The sequence below is a fragment of the Schistocerca nitens genome, chromosome 6, assembly GCF_023898315.1.
Source record: "Schistocerca nitens isolate TAMUIC-IGC-003100 chromosome 6, iqSchNite1.1, whole genome shotgun sequence".
Lineage (NCBI taxonomy): Eukaryota > Metazoa > Arthropoda > Insecta > Orthoptera > Acrididae > Schistocerca > Schistocerca nitens.
Genome location: NC_064619.1, coordinates 341,898,463 through 341,917,602, shown reverse-complemented (window position 1 = coordinate 341,917,602; position 19,140 = coordinate 341,898,463). Strand labels below are relative to the sequence as shown.

The 19,140-nt window shown below is 38.9% G+C and overlaps 1 protein-coding gene across 1 annotated transcript in view; it reads left to right on the top strand.

The window, feature by feature from the left end:
- Positions 1–19,140, top strand: part of LOC126262651 (eEF1A lysine and N-terminal methyltransferase homolog) — an 85,953-nt gene that overhangs the window by 56,907 nt on the left and 9,906 nt on the right. The window lies entirely within an intron of this gene.

Below are 19,140 nucleotides of genomic sequence, written 5' to 3'. Positions count from 1 at the left end.
AGTATGAGAGGGATTCAGTAAATAATGAAACTCACTTTTTCCTTTGCCAATTTCAGTTGAAAAATTTCTTGTGAGAATATTTGCACTTCAGCCCTTACAGTTCCATGAAGTTCAGACTATTGGCGACATTACACGTGGCCTTCAAACTGGCATCTGTAATGAAAGAATTGTCATTGAGTATCTTTTGGCAGAAAACCAGTGCATCACAGATATTCATAGGCACTTGCAGAATGTCTATGGAGAACTGACAGTGAACAAAAGCATGGTGAGTCATTGGATGAGGTGACTGTCATCACAATGAGCTTGTGCAAAACTGTCCAGTCTTCCGTGTGCTGGCCAGCCACACACTGCTGTGAGGTGAAGAACGGACATCCGTGAAACACCTTGCTACTCAACTGGATGTCTGTTGGTAGTGTTGACACACTTGTTCACCAGTTTGGATACTCAAAGGTGTGCGCCCGATGGGTTCCTTTCCACCTAACAGAAGACCATAAAGAGCAACAAAGGACCATCTGTGCAGAGTTGCTTGCACTTTATGAGGCTGATTGTGACAATTTTTTGTCAAACATTGTCACAAATGATGAAATAATGATTCGTCACTTCAAACTGGAAATGAAACAGTAATCCATGGAGTGGCGCCACACTACCTTTCATCCAAAGAAACAGTTTAGCGCCGCACCCTCAGCAGGCAAACTCACTGTGACTGTCTTCTGGGACTCTGAACAGGTTATTTTGTTTTATGTCCTCTCTAATGCTGCAACGATCAACTCTGGAGTGCATTGTGCTATCCTCAGCAGATTGAAGAAGAGACTTAAGTGTGTTATTCACCACAAAAGTGCAAACAAAATTCTTCTTAGCAATGACAATGCAAGGCCTCACAAATCTGTGCACCCGAGAGAAGCTCGCAAAACTTCATTCCAATGAAGGATGCACTCCATGGGGAGCAGTATGTGGATGATGGGGAGGTTATTTATGCAGCAAGACATTGGCTCCAACCTCGAGAAGTAGAGTAGCGCCATGCGGACATACAAGCTTTCTGCGAGGTGGCATAAGGCCATTGCATTGAAAGGAAATAATGTTCAAATTTTGTAGCAAGAGAGTGGAGGATAATGTGTATTAGAATCCTGAATGGACCCAACCTGCTTTCAGAAAAAAAGTCTGCATTAGTTATTAAACGTCCAACGTAGTACAAAGTGCCAAACTGCCCTGACATTGTAGTTCAGTTGAATTGCCTACTATATCTTTCATCTTGGAGACAACAGTTGAGTGGAGTTCCAGGATCCTACATCAGGTTTGAATTTTGGGGAAAGGAACCAATGCAGACCTGATACTATGTCAGTCTCTGAGGCATGCTCGAGTAGCATATTTAACAATGCAGTGGCTTGATATGATCCAGGTTAGCGCTTTTATTCCAGCACACAGTATTGCGTTTTCACAAATTATCATTTTTCCAGTATGGCTTCATGTTCTCATCATGTTGTCATTTCCTTTCTTCTGCATTCAAAGCCTTTTAAATTTAGCATTTTATTGTTAAAAAAGTTCGTCTCTTTATTTCCAATTCATTGATGTTGTTTCTTTCTAGTTCTTTCATTATTTGTGTAACAATAGCATATTGTTGATTTCTTCTTCCAGAAATACATGAATATTTGTTTTGTTAGCTTATTCTCATTCATTCGGCAGAGGTGCCTAAAAACTTTAATCATCTTTTAGGTATTAATGGTGATATTTTCTCTATTCTTTTAGATCTCCTCATTACTTCTCATTTTCAAGCCATCAGCAGTGTGTATTGCACCCAATATTTGCCTAACAATCCATCTTTCAAGTTCTTCTTATCTGTCCAGCTCATAATTTATTATTAGGCATTCACATCCATATAAACATTCTGATCATACAGCTGTGGTATAGTCTTTTAATTTTGTTTTTCTAGATGTGTGTTTCTTGTTGTGAATATTATTTTTCAAATAAAGTGCTCTCTCAATTTTGTTAATTCTTGCATCTACTACAAATCTTTCTATTTGCTATTTCTTCCAGAAGATTTATTCAAATAATTGCATATGTCACATTTTCTGAATGTATTCCAGAATAGTCTGCAAAAGCCAGGCAGTACACTTTAATTACACATCCGTAGAATTTTTTTTCTAGAACAGAGTTGAATATAATTTTTTTTATGTCTAATTCCAGTGGGAACCGTGTGGACCAGGACTGTATTATTGTCACTATATTTTGGATAAATGGCAGCATTAGTTGTATAAAGATGTTTAACATAAAGGTGATAAACCATCCCTTTGTCTAACACCTGTTATTTCAAACGGCTGAAACACTTCCCCATAAATTTAAGTTCAGAAATTGTATTTGTTAAGAGTTTCACAAATCATTTGCTAATTTTGCCTTAACATGAAATTCTCTAATGATTTTATCTATTGATTCTCTTTCTACAAAGCCAAATGCTTTCTTGAAATCAATAAATGATACTATTATAGGTTTGCTGATCAACATTTTCTGAGGAATTATTGATTTTAAATTAAAAATCTATTCCGTGCAGGCTCTTCCCTTCAAAAACCACCCTGATATTTTCCCAATAATTTGTCTAAAATTTCTAAAACTGTGTCCAGGAGAATTTTTGATAATATTTTGTATGCCATTGGTGAAAGTGACACTCCTTGGTAATTATTGACATTTTGTTTGTCTCACTTTTTATGTAATGAGTGAATTAATGCTGTTTTCCATTCTTCTTTGGAATGTTTTTGGTTACCAAAACTTTTCTTTGCTTCTAACCATTTCAATAATTCTGCTGTACTATAATATTTGTCACTTGCTTTGTGGTTTTGAGTGATATGATCGCTTCATGAGTTTATTGCTCTGTTGATGAGAGATCTTTCACTCTGTTTTGTGGTATTTCTAGAAAATCTAATATAATTATTGGAACTGGACAGTTTAGGAGTGTGTCAAAACATTTTGATAGTATTACACTATTTTTCTTTGTTATTTAATCCTATTTTGCCATTTTCCTCTTCAGAGCAAATACTTTGTGCTTCATACTGTTTAAGTACATATTTAAAAGTTTGGAAAAAATTTCTAGTGTTATTGGTAAAATTTTCTTGTGTTTCCATAAACTGAGATTTTTCAAAGGTTCTTGTGCTTTTCCATATTATTTTTGGTTTCTTTTCTTTGTTGTCTGATTTTTATGAAAATGTTGTTTTCTTCTTTTAATGTCTCCATTTTTAGCACTTTGTTTTAGTGATTCTTCACGCTCGTTGTTCCACCGTGTCGTCTTGTTATTCTTGGCCAGTCGTAAAGCTTCCTCTGCTGCTTTAGTAATTTTCACGTGGAGTTCATACCAGTCACCTTCTTATGTTATCTAAATTTCATCTCTAATTTTTTTTGTATTTTCTGTTGCAATGTTAGCTATAGTGGAGTTGTAAGAGACCAAATTCTGGTTTTATTTTTTTTGTTTTAGAAGGGAGAAATCGTATTTTAATCTTAGTAGAGAAGTAATAATCTGAACTGAATTCCCTATTTCTGATTACTTTGGCATTGACAATTTCCATATTTCTTTGTGTGATAAGTTGAAGTTTTCATAGGTTTGGGTTTGGAGATAGCCAGGTTTTGGCTTTTCTTAACAATGTAGGAAAAGTTAGATTGCTACTTACCGTAAAGATAACACCCAAAGTTGCAGACAGGCACAATTAAGACACTTACAAATAAACTTTCGTCCTCAGCCTTTGTCGGGAAAAGAAAAATGCACATCATTCATCCACTCAAGCAAGTAAAGATCACGCACCAACTCTGGCAGCTCAGGCATTCTAGCCCGATTTGGGGGTCATGTGTACATGAAATGAAATGTGCTTGCTTGTGTGAATGAATGATGCGTATTTCTTTTTCCAATGAAGGCCAGGGCCGAAAGCTTATGTGTGAATATATTTTAATTGTGCCAGTTTTAACATGTCGTGTTATGTTTATGGTAAATAACAATCTTCCTTTTCTTACAGTCTTGATATTTCTAGCCGAAGTTTCTGTTGTTTGGTTTTGGCTCTTCTTGGTAGGTCATGAAAATGTGTGGACATTAATTTTAATGGGAACATTTTACACACATTGATCAGTTTCTCACCATTTCTGTTTTATTCTTAAGTGTGTTGGATATTCGCCGACAATATTTTAAAGTTTGTTTTCATTCCCAGCTTGCACATTGAAGTTGCTGAGGAGGAATTTAATGTTGTTTTTAGGTATGTTGGAGATTTCAGTTTCTCGAAGATCCCAAATTGATTTACTTCCTGCAGATTTCTTCTGTTACTATCATTTACAGATGGATGGCGATTTATAAGGGTATAACTTTTATTCTAGCACTTTTTTTGTAAACATGGACATTCTTTCTGATTTCGATGTAAATTTAGTTATGCTGTCTACGATCTTTTGTTTACGTAAAATTCTGTTCCTGATAGAGGTATGTTTTCTGTTATTCTTATTGCTGGTTTTCCTTTATAAATTCTCTAATGTTGTGTCTCAATTAAATTCTCATCTAATAATCTCATTTCCTGCACTGCTAAAATTTGTGTGTGGTTTTTCTTTAGAAATAACTCCAATTTCTTCTGTTTCCCAATTTTCAGAGGAGGATTTACATTTAGTGTTCCAAAGTAGTGCTACTTCTTGAACTTAAATGTAGAAGGCTTTTCAATGTAGCACTCTCATCATCACCGTAAATGTTAAGTCTCCTTAGAATCCTAGGTCCCAGTGCATTACAAGCTGTAATGGTGAATTCCTCATCAGAGTAACCATCTGGGGTACTGCATCCATTGTGCGAACTTGCCATTTTGTGATTTGAAGTTACAAATTGTAGAAAGCAGGAAATCCAGGATCATCCTTGAATTCCAAAAATAAGACAGGGTTGTTCGCCTGGAATTTACTTAGTCAGGTACCATTAACATGTGGAACGGACTCTGTCGGGGTACCACTTTAACCTGTGGAACAGTTGTCTTCTGTCCATTTTAGCCATGGAGAGGAGGTTGTCTCTTTAGTCAGCTCTGCCATCTTCTCCATCTTCACTGCCATTGAAGTATTTACTGTAACCTTGTGGCAAGGGCCCTTATGTGGTGCTGTCAGCCATGCCAGCTGAACCAAGGTTTTGTGTGTGTGTGTGTGTGTGTGTGTGTGTGTGTGTGTTCTAACTCCTCTGTCATTTCTCCTGTATTCTGGCTTGGGACAGACAACCTTGGAATCTTCATGACCCAAGTTGACAGAAGTGACTGATTTTGTTGTTGTTATGCCTTGTGTACTTCATAGTATGTATAAACTGAAGAGATGAAAATTGGTTATGTACCAAGGACTGAAAATTTAAGACATTGCTATTTTGGTATACGTGAAAGTTTGCTGTCTAGTTTCAGTACTACCTGCGTTAATGATCTGCAAGATTCTTTCCACTATCGAGATATTTTCAGTTTTCCAATTAAAGTATGTCAGGTGGGCTCTGAAAAATATGTAACACTTTGTCAGAGCAAGTTTGAAATGTGGCTTTCGGTAATTATTCGCAATTACTTTTATGGTTTGTAAACCCTCCCTACGTATAGTCTAGAACAGTAAATCAACCTCTGCACTGTGATCCCTTTACTTACAGGCAACTGTATTTAATGATAGTTCAGAAATAATACGTCACTCAATTTTAACACTGTTTTGCATTATATATAGCAAATTTAAGGGTCCTAATCAGTCAGAAAGTCTGACATTGCCACTTCTGTGCAGTCATGTAAGGCAGGTTTCTTCACCTAATTTATGTAACGAGTATTTCAGTTGTTTAGTTCCTTCACCTGAAATGGTCTGACTTTTCCCAATATTCAACTGTTATATAATATATCCTGTAAAGAAATTAGTTTTCCGTGTGCTGCTAATGGCCGCCATACGCACATCATTCTGCAGTCTTCAAACGGCTAATTACTCAAGATTATTCACAGTTAGCTTCACAAAATTATTTCCCATAAATATTTGATTATTATCAGAATTTAAGTATTTCTTATCACTTTCAAACTATTTACTCTTCAGAATTAATCTTTTATCCTTGCTTCTGGGCTGCAACCTGACCATCATCCTTCATCACTAGTCATCAAATGACTAACTCCAATGTCTCAAAAATACTCAGTCTACTTGGGATTCCCCGATTATTGGTATATCAACAATACTGCGATCACCAGAAATGACGTACTAATGTAGACTTCAGTGAGGGTATTAGTAGTGGTACCCCTACAACTTTAATTTTCCCACTGAGTAAACCGTTTGTATGAATTTCTGGCAGCGCAATTGGTTTCTTCCACCATTTTTACATCTTGGACCTATTGCTCTTCTGTTCGTTTTAACTACGAAATTGCTGGGGCTCATGTTCAATAGAGAACTTTCTTGGTCCTCTCACGTGTCTTACCTGGTAGCCCACTGTATGCAGTCCCTCAATGTCCTACATGTCCTCAGTGGTCCTTCCTGGGGAGCAGATTGAACCATCCTCCCCCGTTTGTACCAGTCCCTTGTACGTTTGAAACTAGACTATGGGTGTTTCGTTTATGCATCTACATGTTCGTCCCTCTTATGCTATCTCCATACTATCCATCATTGTGGCATCCATTTGGCCACTGGCACCTTTTACACTAGCCCAGTTGACAATCTGTATGCAGAAGCTGCCAAACTATCCATGCCCTACCACCGTGACTTTCTCCTCAGCAGATATGCATGCCGTTTGTCTGCCATACGTGGCTGCCCACCCTATGCCTCCTTCTTTGATGACTCCTTTAATTGCCAATAGTGGGCGCATCCCTTTTCTGTTATCTTCTGGAGTTCCCTCTCGGCTCTTGCTCCGGCAGCTCAACTTCATGTTTACCTGCCACTTTCCCAATGGGTGTGAACCCTTCACCACCTTGGCTTTGTGCGGCGGCCCATGTTCACCTTGGTCTTCATTCGCTTCCTAAGGACAGTATTCCTGCCTCACTCTGCCTTCAGTTTCATGACCTGCGCACAGAACTCCGTGATTGTAGCTTTTTGTACACTGATGGCTCTCGGACTGACTGTGGTGTTGGTTTCACCTTCGTCATTGTTACCAATGTTTTTCGGTATAGGCTCACGGAACACTGCTCAGTATTTACAGCAGAGCTCTTTGCCCTGTATCAGGCTACACAGTACACTCAGTGACATAGGCTTTTCAATTGTTTCATCTGCTCAGACACTCTGTGCCCTTCAAAGTCTGTGTGTGCTGTACACCATCCATCCCTTAGTGCAATGGGTCCAGGAAAGCTTGTCACTTGCTCTTTCCTCCAATGATGTGTGTTGCCGTCTGTGGGCAGGCAGTGTCACTTTGGCATCGCCATTGGTCCTCCCTTCTTGGGAACACACTCTGGAGCATTAAGCCTCTCCCAGTAGCTTGGATGACTTCCTCTCAGACCTCTCACCTTGAGAGGTTGCATATCAGGCACTGTCTTTTTAACATTTCCATTTGTTAAGTGGTGATCCCGCATCCCTTCGTGCTCATTGCCCTCAGCCTTTGACAGTCTGCCATTTCCTGATGGAGTGTCCTTTTTTAACCACTTAATTTGTGTTTGCTGTCTGAGTTATCAGTCGTTTTAGCGAACGACGAGCAGGCTGTCGACCACATTTTGCTTTTTATCCGTTATAGCAGTATGGATAAGGACATTTGATCTTTAGTTCAAGATCTCTGTTTCTCTAAGGCATATTTTATAGGCCTCTTTCCAGGTCCCTGTTTTTAGCTGTCTCCTCTTTCGTTGATTGGGATTAATGTGTAGTTGTTTTTAACTCCTCTTTGTTTTCATGTTCTACTGTCCTGACATGAATGCATATGACCCTAGTTGTTTTTGCTCCCTAAAACAAAGCAAAACTAAACCTACAACTTTATCAAAGTATTTAAAAGGAGATAGGATTTGTTCCCACAAGTTGGAACAAAAGTGTAAGTAACATCATCCTTTCTCTCAGCTCAGTAAATTTATCACATGGTTGTTTATGCGTCTGAACAGACATTTTAAAGTTTGTTGATTCTTGAAGACAAATCAACAACACAGGTAACGTTAAACCCCTCGGACTGATCATAAGTGTTGTATGGTGAGTTAATGTGAAAGTATGATCTGGACTCTGTGAACAGCATGTTCCGAAAGACACCATCCTTTACTTCTTTCTTTTAACATTGGGATAATCTACATTGTACTCGTATCTTAACTAGAATCGGAAATGTTGTCCTTAAAACTCTACCAAAAGCTTCTTGATGCATTATTAGTTACTTTTGTAGACCAAATCTCATGCAGTCGCTTGAAATGAATAATCTAGTGAAGGAGCTGCAAATTTTTCAAGTGTTGTATACATTTTGCAACATCTAAAGACCAGTTGCACGGTAGACCCTAAATATCTATAACTAAATTCTTTTTAAATTGGTACTGACGCAAATAGTTCTCTAGCTGCTATTGTTCCAATAATTTACCAGTGCCTTTTCAAAAATAAATAAATAAATACTTAGAATGAAATTTTCACTCTACAGCGGAGTGTGCGCTGATATGAAACTTCCTGGCAGTTTAAAACTGTGTGCCGGACCGAGACTCGAACTCGGGACCTTTGCCTTTCGCGGGCAAGTGCTCTACCAACTGAGCTACCCAAGCACGACTCACGCCCCATCCTCACAGCTTTCCTTCTGCCAGTACCTCGTCTCCTACCTTCCAAACTTTACAGAAGCTCAGTTGGTAGAGCACTTGCCTGCAAAAGGCAAAGGTCCCAAGTTCGAGTCTCGGTCCGGCACACAGTTTTAATCTGCCAGGAAGTTTCAAATAAATACTTTCTGGCTTTCCTTTACAGGTAGTTACTCTCTCATTCAAGAATGTAACTCTTCCCTATTTCACAACCATTTCGCACATAGGATGCTCTTCATGCACGTTTTCTGTTGATGACATCAGCTGGAATTTATTGTAGATATCTCCAGGAGCCTGAAAAAAATTATTTATACTCACAAAGAAGAGCCACAAAAAATGAATAATCTATTCATTATAGTGCAACTCTTATCTGTTTGTAATGGTTACTTGTGCTCACTCTTATTTGTTGGTCCTTAGAGTTAAAAATTACTTGCATTTTGCACCATCTTCATATGTAGCAACGACATTTCTTTTAGTGTGTTACTCATTTCACATCTTCAACAGCACACAAACCAGCATTTAATCATACGTCAATTCACGTAGTGGTTATATATGTGTTGAACAGTTCGTCAGCAAGTATTAGACTTACCATGTAAACCACATGATTTGTCACACAAAGCTATACCCCCCATTCCCTCCATGTGAAGTTCCGTAACAGTTTTTCCCATAAGGAATTTACTTTCTGCAGCAGTGTGTGTGCTTATTTGAAACTTGCTGTCAGATTAAAACTGTGCGTCAGACCAGGGCTGGAACCTGAAACCATTGTCTTTCAATTGTTCTACCAATGTAGCCACCACGCTCAGTTCACGACTTGCTGTCACAGCTTTGTTTCAGTTAGTACCTCCCACATGGGAGGAAAAGAAAGAATATCATTTACTACTTAATGCACTTTTAGCAACTGTAGTTGTATATATCAAAATATTCAGCAACCAGTTTTATAAAAGAAATTTAATTTCTTAACTGTTTTCAGGCACCTATTCGGAAGGTTGAACAGAAAATAATACAAATAAGTCGAAGTTAGACAATAATTTGGAAATTAGGGATGAAAAGTTTTTAAAAATATAAAAATTTAAAGATCAAAAAATAGTTTGTGCTCATAACTATTGGATTATGTGTGAGTGTCAACAATAAGATGGATGCAATGTATTGCTGTCACTCTTCAAAAGCATAGTGGCAATAAGTAATACAATACTGAATCCATCAATACTGTAAGAGCTCATAAATGCTTACATGTGGTTTATAGTACTGGTACAGAAATTGTATATAGAAGCCAAATAGCAAGTACAGACATCATTCCAGAATGGGAACTATTCAGCATATCAAGAAATTGGTCTCGGGGAGGGGGCAGGGTGTGTAGTATGATAAAATAATAAACAAAACTGTGCACAACTATAGTTGTCATTAGGCGTAAACAAAAATGTAAATGCTCTTAAGCAGCATAGTAAGTAATATACAAACCTGATGATAGATAAAATGTGTTAATAACAACGGCGAGAGGTGCTGTGGATGTGAAATTTTGAAACTAATCTCCATACAGCTGTAGTGGGGTAAGTAGCATGCTAGTAGGGAACCTTTCAATAGAAATACAGGACAAAGTGCATCATAGAGCTGGAAACCTGTGGCTGGAGTAAGTGGAGAAAGAGTCCTCAATTGTTGGCTACTATTAACTATCGGAAAGTGACTGTAGAGGAAAAGAAGCTCGAGTGCAGTTACATTACAGTGAAACAATTAGTAGTGGAAGCATGTTTTGTGAAAGAATTGTACCTAACAGCTTTTATACAAGTTAGACAGTTCTGTACATTTAAGAACACATCACTGAACTGATGTAGAGATGTCAATAGCATGGCAGCAGGAAATACAGCTGTGTTGTAATTGCAGTACTTCATTATCAGTTCCTGAAATACAGTTGATTCTTCTCTCATATATAATTAGTTATAGAAACCTGTCAACTTTCATAGATAGAATGTAATTACTTAGGAAGCCACAGTTAGTGGCACAGTTACAAATGGTACGTTACACTCCGTAAGTTACAATTGATATGTTACTTTCAGTAGTTTGCAGAAGGTTGCTATAATCATGAAGCAACTAATTATCACGATTGCTACACCGTATCAGTTCTAAGAATTTAGATGTTCAAGCTAATTTTGTTCCTATTCATCAAATTTCCCCCATGTATCCCTCCCTTCCCAAAACCCAAGTCACACACACACACACACACATTGCATATGTAGTTCAGCTTCTTTATTTCTTCCTCAGCCCCCTCCTATACATCTACATCTACATGACTACTCTGCAGTTCACATTTAAGTGCTTGGCAGAGGGTTCGTCGAACCACAATGATACTATCTCTCTACCATTCCACTCCCGAACAGCGCGCGGGAAAAACGAACACCTAAACCTTTCTGTTCGAGCTCTGATTTCTCTTATTTTATTTTGATGATCATTCCTACCTATGTAGGTTGGGCACAACAAAATATTTTCGCATTCGGAAGAGAAAGTTGGTGACTGAAATTTCGTAAATAGATCTCGCCGCGACGAATAAAGTCTTTGCTGTAATGACTTCCATCCCAATTCGCGTATCATATCTGCTACACTCTCTCCCCTACTATGTGATAATACAAAACGAGCTGCCCTCTTTTGCACCCTTTCGATGTCCTCCGTCAATCCCACCTGGTGAGGATCCCACACCGCGCAGCAATAGTCTAACAGGACGAAACGAGTGTAGTGTAAGCTGTCTCTTTAGTGGACTTGTTGCATCTTCTAAGTGTCCTGCCAATGAAACGCAACCTTTGGCTCGCCTTCCCCACAATATTATCTATGTGGTCTTTCCAAGTGAAGTTGTTCGTAAGTGTAACACCCAGGTACTTAGTTGAATTGACAGCCTTGAGAATTGTTCTATTTATTGAGTAATCTAATTCCAACGGATTTCTTTTGGAACTCATGTGGATCACCTCACACTTTTCGTTATTTAGCGTCAACTGCCACCTGCCACACCATACAGCAATCTTTTCTAAATCGCTTTGCAACTGATACTGGTCTTTGGATGACCTTACTAGATGGTAAATTACAGCATCATCTGCGAACAACCTAAGAGAACTGCTCAGATTGTCACCCAAGTCATTTATATAGTTCAGGAACAGCAGAGGTCCCAGGACGCTTCCCTGGGGAACACCTGATATCACTTCAGTTTTACTCGATGATTTGCCGTCTATTACTACGAACTGCGACCTTCCTGACAGGAAATCACGAATCCAGTCGCACAACTGAGACGATACCCCATAGGCCCGCAGCTTGATTAGAAGTTGCTTGTGAGGAACGATGTCAAAAGCTTGCCGGAAATCTAGAAATACGGAATCAACTTGAGATCCCCTGTCGATAGCGGCCATTACTTCGTGCGAATAAAGAGCTAGCTGCGTTGCACAAGAACAATGTTTTCTGAAACCATGCTGATTACGTATCAATAGATTGTTCTCTTCGAGGTGATTCATAATGTTTGAATACAGTATATGCTCCAAAACCCTACTGCAAACCGACGTCAATGATATAGGTCTGTAGTTCGATGGATTACTCCTACTACCCTTCTTAAACACTGGTGCGACCTGCGCAATTTTCTAATCTTTAGGTACAGATCTATCGGTGAGCGAGCGGTTGTATATGAGTGCTAAGTAGGGAGCTATTGTATCAGCGTAATCTGAAAGGAACCTAATCGGTATACTATCTGGAGCTGAAGACTTGCCCGTATCAAGCGATTTGAGTTGCTTCGCAACCTCTAAGGTATCTACTTCTAAGAAACTCATGCTAGCAGCTGTTCATGTTTCAAATTCTGGAATATTCCATTCATCTTCCCTGGTGAAGGAATTTCGGAAAACTGTGTTCAAGAACTCCGCTTTAGCGGCACAGTCGTCAGTAACAGTACCATCGGCACTGCGCAGCGAAGGTATTGACTGCGTCTTGCCGCTTGTTTACTTTACATACGACCAGAATTTCTTCAGATTTTCTACCAAATTTCGAGATAATGTTTCGTTGTGGAACCTATTAAAGGCATCTTGCATTGAAGTCTGTGCCAAATTTCGTGTGTCTGTAAATTTTAGCCAATATTCGGGATTTTGCGTTCTTCTGAACTTCGCATGCTTTTTCCGTTGCCTCTGCAATAGAGTTTGGACCTGTTTTGTGTACCACGGGGGATCAGTTCCATCTCTTACCAATTTATGAGGTATGAATCTCTCAATTGTTGTTGCTACTATATCTTTGAATTTGAGCCAGATCTCGTCTACATTTGCATAGTCAGTTCGGAAGGAATGGAGATTGTCTCTTAGGAAGGCTTCTAGTGACACTTTATCCGCTTTTTTAAATAAAATTATTTTGCGTTTGTTTCTGGTGGATTTGGAAGAAACGGTATTGAGCCTAGCTACAACGACCTTGTGATCACTAATCCCTGTATCAGTCATGATGCTCTCTATCAGCTCTGGATTGTTTGTGGCTAAGAGGTCAAGTGTGTTTTCGCAACCATTTACAATTCGCGTGGGTTCGTGGACTAACTGCTCGAAATAATTTTCGGAGAAAGCATTTAGGACAATCTCGGAATATGTTTTCTGCCTACCGCCGGTTTCGAACAAGTATTTTTGCCAACATATCGAGGGAAGGTTGAAGTCCCCACCAACTATAACCGTATGAGTGGGGTATTTATTTGTTAAGAGACTCAAATTTTCTCTGAACTGTTCCGCAACTATATCATCGGAGTCTGGGGGTCGGTAGAAGGAGCCAATTATTAACTTAGTTCGGCTGTTAAGTATAACCTCCACCCATACCAATTCGAACGGAGTATCTACTTAGACTTCACTACAAGATAAACCACTACTGACAGACACAAACACTCCACCACCAATTCTGCCTACTCTGTCTTCCCCCCCCCCCTCCCCACCCCTTTCTCTGTAAGCAGAACTCATTCCCCATCCCCCAGTTTGTCCCCCCCCCCCCCACCTCTTGCAGCCAACCAACCATTCACCCCCACCCAGTTTCCCAACTCCTCCTCCTCCTCCTCCTACTACTACTACTACTACTACTACTACTACTACTATTCCTCCTCTTACTCCTGCCCCCCCCCCCCCCCCCCCTACACACACACACACACACACACACACACACACACACACACACAATCTTTTTTTTTTTCTTTTAAAAAAGATTGCAGTGCTGTACAGTCAGCCTCCGGTATATAATTGGGTTCTCAGAGTGTAGGTAGTTAATTACCTGACCCTGTTAATTTTTGTAGGCAGAATATTGTCATTTGGTAAGTTACAGTTCTTACTAAAATTAGTTATTTGCTGTTATATTCAGTAAGTTGTAGTCAGTAGGTTGCGATCAGTACCAAGTTTCAGTAATTCGCATCTGTACTCAGATGGTCACTAATTTGCTATTCGTAACCACTAAATGTTTAGTAGTATTTTACACACTATAGCTTGACCATGCATTGTTGTGTTTGGTTGCTGTTATATTTGCAGTCACGTTTAAACAGCTGCTCACAGCTACAATTAGTCCACCATTTACTATTGGTTCATTTGTTACTGTAGTTTGTTCTTTAAATTTTTTATGCAGATTTTAGTAAGTTTATCTTCTATATTCACAGGTTGTTAGATATTACAGTTCTAAGTAGTGAAGGATTTTCAGTTCTAAGCAGTTAGCTACTTACAGTCCCGGATAGTTAACCATTTATTATTGCACATACTAAACCATGTACAATCTACAGGTGGTTATCTCCACACAAACAGTGACCTAAAGATGCTCTGTTCTGAAAGTTACAGGTGCTCTACTCTGTAGTTACAAGTAATGTTAACAGTAAATAACCACTTTGTCATTCATGATCAGGTAGTCGAAACTATTGTACTTATTTCATACATCTTATGGTGTCACTAGTTATATTTATTTCATGAAGTATACTTAAGACTTCATATACATACCTGAACTGGTTACTCAACTGTATCAAAAGAGTTCAATGAGGCCTACTTGTCCTTTCTTGTAAGGTTAATTTTGAGTCTTCATTTTTGCTACTGGTTAGGAATTGTTTCTCCATCTACTCCAGTTATTGCTTTTCACTCCTTGACGCATCTCACACGCAGTTTGTGTGGTCGTATTTCCTGGTGCCATGCTGTTGGTATTAAATCCACTAGACACAATTCTTTCATGAAATGTACCTGCGAGCTGCTTACATTCTAGTACTAATTGTTTCACTACTATAATTGTCCCCACACTTCGTTTCCTCTATAGTCACTTTCTGACTCTTAATATTAGCTAATTATTGAGAATTCTCTCTCCAGTTACTGCAGCCACAGGTTCCAGCCCCATGATGCTCTTAACACTCCTTTTGTTGACAGGTTCCCTACCAGCATGCTACTGATCTCACTACAGCTATTTGGAGGTCAGTTCCCAAATTTCCCATCCATAACACCACTTTCCATTGGTATTGACATGTTTTTTATCATCATTACTTACTATGTTGCTTTTGTATATTTACATTTTTGTTTACATTCCATGAGAAGTATAGCTGTGTACAGGGTGCATTAGGGAACGATTGACAAGAACAAGGAGAAGGAATATGGTAGAAGAAGAATGGGTAGCTCTGAGAGAAGAAATAGTGAAGGCAGCAGAGGGTCATGTAGGTAAAAAGACAAGGGCTAGTAGAAATCCTTGGGTAACAGGAGAGATATTAAATTTAATTGATGACAGGAGAATGTATAAAAATGCAGTAAATGAAGCAAGTGAAAAGGAACACAAACATCTCAAAAATGAGATTGGCAGGAAATGCAAAATGGCTTAACAGTAATGGCTAGAGGACAAATGTAATTATGTAGAAGCATATATCACTAGGGGTAAGATAGATGCTGCCTACAGGAAAATCAGAGACACCTTTGGAGAAGAGAGAACTACCTGTATAAACATAAAGAGCTCAGATGGAAACCCAGTCCTAAACAAAGAAGGAAAAAATTTGAAAGGTATACAGAGGGTCTATATAAGGATGATGTACTTGAGGGTAGTACTATGGAAGAGGACATAGATGAAGATGAGATGGGAGATACGATACTGCATGAAGAATTTGACAGGGCACTGAAAAGAAGCCCTGGGAGTAGGCACCATTCTGTTAGAACTGCCGATAGCCTTGGGACAGCCAGCCATGACAAAACTCTTCCATCTGGTGAGCAAGATGTATGAGACAGGTGAAATACCCTGAGACTTCAAGAATAATACAATTATTCCAATCCCAAAGAAAACGTGTTGGCAGGTGCAAAAATTACTGAACTGCCAGTCTAATAAGTCTTCGTTGCAAAATACTAACAAGAATTCTTTACAGACGAATGGTAAAAACTGGTAGAAACAAACTACAGAGAAGATCAGTTTGGATTCCGTAGAAATGTTGGAACTTGAGGCAATACTGACCCTACGACTTAACTTAGAAGTTAGGATAAGCAAAGCAAACCTACATTTATAGCATTTCTAGACTTAGGGAAAACTTTTGACAATGTTGACTGGAATACTCGCTTTCAAATCCTGAAGATGGCAGTGTCTTGAAAGATGAACATCAACAAAAGTAAAACATGGATAATGGAAAGCAGTCATATTAAATCAGGTGACACTGAGGAAGTTAGATTAGGAAATGACACACTTAAAATAGTAGATGAGTTTTGGTATTTTGGCAGCAAAATAACTGATGATGGTCGAAGTAGAGAGGATATAAAATGTAGACTGGTGATGGCAAGGAAAGTGTTTCTGAAGAACAGAAAATTGTTTACAATGAGTATAGTTTTAAGTATCAGGAAGTCGTTTCTGAAAGTATTTGTAGCACACTGGACTCTTCATTCAGAGGACGATGGTTCAATCCCATGTCCTGCCATCCTGATTTAGGTTTTCTGCGATTTCCGTAAATTGCTCTAGGCAAATGCTGGGATGGTTCCTTTGAAAGGGCACGGCTGACTTCCTTCCCCGTCCTCTAACCCGATTAGACCGATTACCTTGCTGCCTGGTCTGCTCCCCCAAACAATCCAATACAATCCAAAGTATTTGTATGGAGTGTAGCAATGTATGTAAGTGAAATGTGGTCGATAAACAGTTTATACAAGGAAAGAATAGAAGCTTTTGAAATACGCTACAGAAGAAAGCTGAAGCTTAAACGGGTAGACCATGTAATGAATCAGGAGGTACTGAATAGAAGAATCTGTGTCACAGCTTGACTAGAAGTAGTGATAGGTTGGTAGGAAACATTCTGAGGCATCAGGGGATCACCAATTTAGTATTGGAGGGAAGCTTGGTGGGTAAAAATAGTGGAGGGATACCAAGAGATGAATAATACACTAAGCAGATTCATGGTGATGTAGGTTATAGTAGTTACTCAGAGATGAAGATGCTTGCAAAAGATAGAGTAGCATGGAGAGCTGCATCAAACCAGTCTTCGGACTGAGGACCACAACAGAAACAACACCGTTTTATTATTTTATTGTACTTTCACCTCTACCCTTAGACCAGCTTCATGATACACATGTCATAGCTGATTAGCTCCAATACTGGCGTGATGTCTGCACTTGATGTTTGGCTTCCTTACACTATTTTTGTACAGGCACTATGAACCACATGTCTTAAAAGCTCTTATTGACTTACTGGAATAATTATTGCATTACTTACTGCTCTTGAATGTCTTAGGACAACAGCAATGTGCTTCATGCATATTATTGTTGACACTCACAAATAATGTGATGGTTAAAAGTATGTACAATTTTTTTTCTCTGTTAATTTTAAAATTTTTCGAACTTTTCATCATTAATTTTATTATTCTAACTTCTGCTTATTTGTGTGTGTTTTCCTGGGGACAGCCTTTGGAAGAACGGCATTAAGTGCCTGAAACCAGTTAGGAAATGAAGCTTCTTTTATGCAACTGTTATTTGAGTATTTCAGTATAAGAATGTAAAGCAGGGGCTCATACAAGTAAAAAATATGAGACATTCTAAAACATAAGCGAATATTAGTTTCAACACAAACTTAGGCTATTTAAATGGACACCCCATATTATTTCTTATACACAATCAGTAACATGAAATATCACAAAAAGAATGACGTTGGTTGCATTGCAGTACATCAGTTGCAGCCTGAGAAATTGCAAAGTGAAGTTGACACTTGAAATAAACGAAACGCACCATTATTTCACATCCCGAAGTGCAAGCATCAACCCCATGTTACTCGTAATCGTGGTGTGATTGACATACTGTGATGTGACAAATGCTGTATTTATCGCTGTTTACACTGTTATTAAGTGGACAGGGAAACAGTACAGATGTCCAGTCACACACATCGAAAAATAAGGAAAGAGTTCGCTTGTTCATGCTTTATTTATCTATATTACAGTATTAGAATGAACATAACGGTACGAAATACTAAATATCAACGGCCAGGATAAAGATAATTAATAGCAGACCAAGGATCTAACAGAGAAGTAAATGCTAGTTGTACATCATTTACATAATGGTACATGATATTTGCAGGACATGTCACTGACAATTTTAATCACTATGTTAAATTGAACTTTGGCACATGATGAAACAATTACATAAACATACAATTGTACGTACAAAACAAACATGCATCTTTTCATAAACACACAGTATGTACGCTGAAATGCATTCACATTTCTCACAGCAATATCACACCATACATTGACACTCAACTTGTGGTGATGTTCTACCTGACCAAGCCAGTGTGGGTTTTCCAGTGACCAGTAGTGCATATAGTGTAAGTTGAACCTCCACGGTTTGTAAATGTTGCTTCATTGGTACAGTACCCTACGAATAGTTGTAGCTGTGCCACTAAAACCACTGACAGTATTCCAGGCAAATTTGAAAGTCATGGCTATGAAGCCCTTGATGTTGTGACATACGCTGTGGATGGTTAGAAAGATTTCCACTGGTCTCTCTGTTTCATGAGAATTGGCACAAGGATTTATTGCGGGGGCTGCCAGAACACCTACACTATGTGATCAAAAGTATCCAGACACCCCCAAAACTTGAGTTTTTCATATGAGGTGCATTGTGCTGCCACCTATTGCATGGTACTCCATATCAGCGACCTCAGTAGTCATTAGATATTGTGTGAGAGCAGAATGGGGTGCTCCGTGGAACTCACGGACTTTGAACGTGGTCAGGTAATTGGGTGTCATGTATCTGAACGCGAGATTTACACACTCCTCAACAGCCCTAGATCACCTGTTTCCAATGTGATAGTGAAGTGGAGATGTGAAGGGACACGTACAGCACAAAAGTCTACAGGCCAACCTCAAATGTTGACTGACAGACCGCCGATAGTTGAAGAGGGTCGTAATATGTAATAGGCAGACATCTATCCAGAAACCCCACAACAATTCCATACTGCATCAGGAACCAGTGCAAGTACTATGACAGTTGAGCGGGGGTGAGAAAACTTGGATTTCATGGTAAAGCGACTGCTC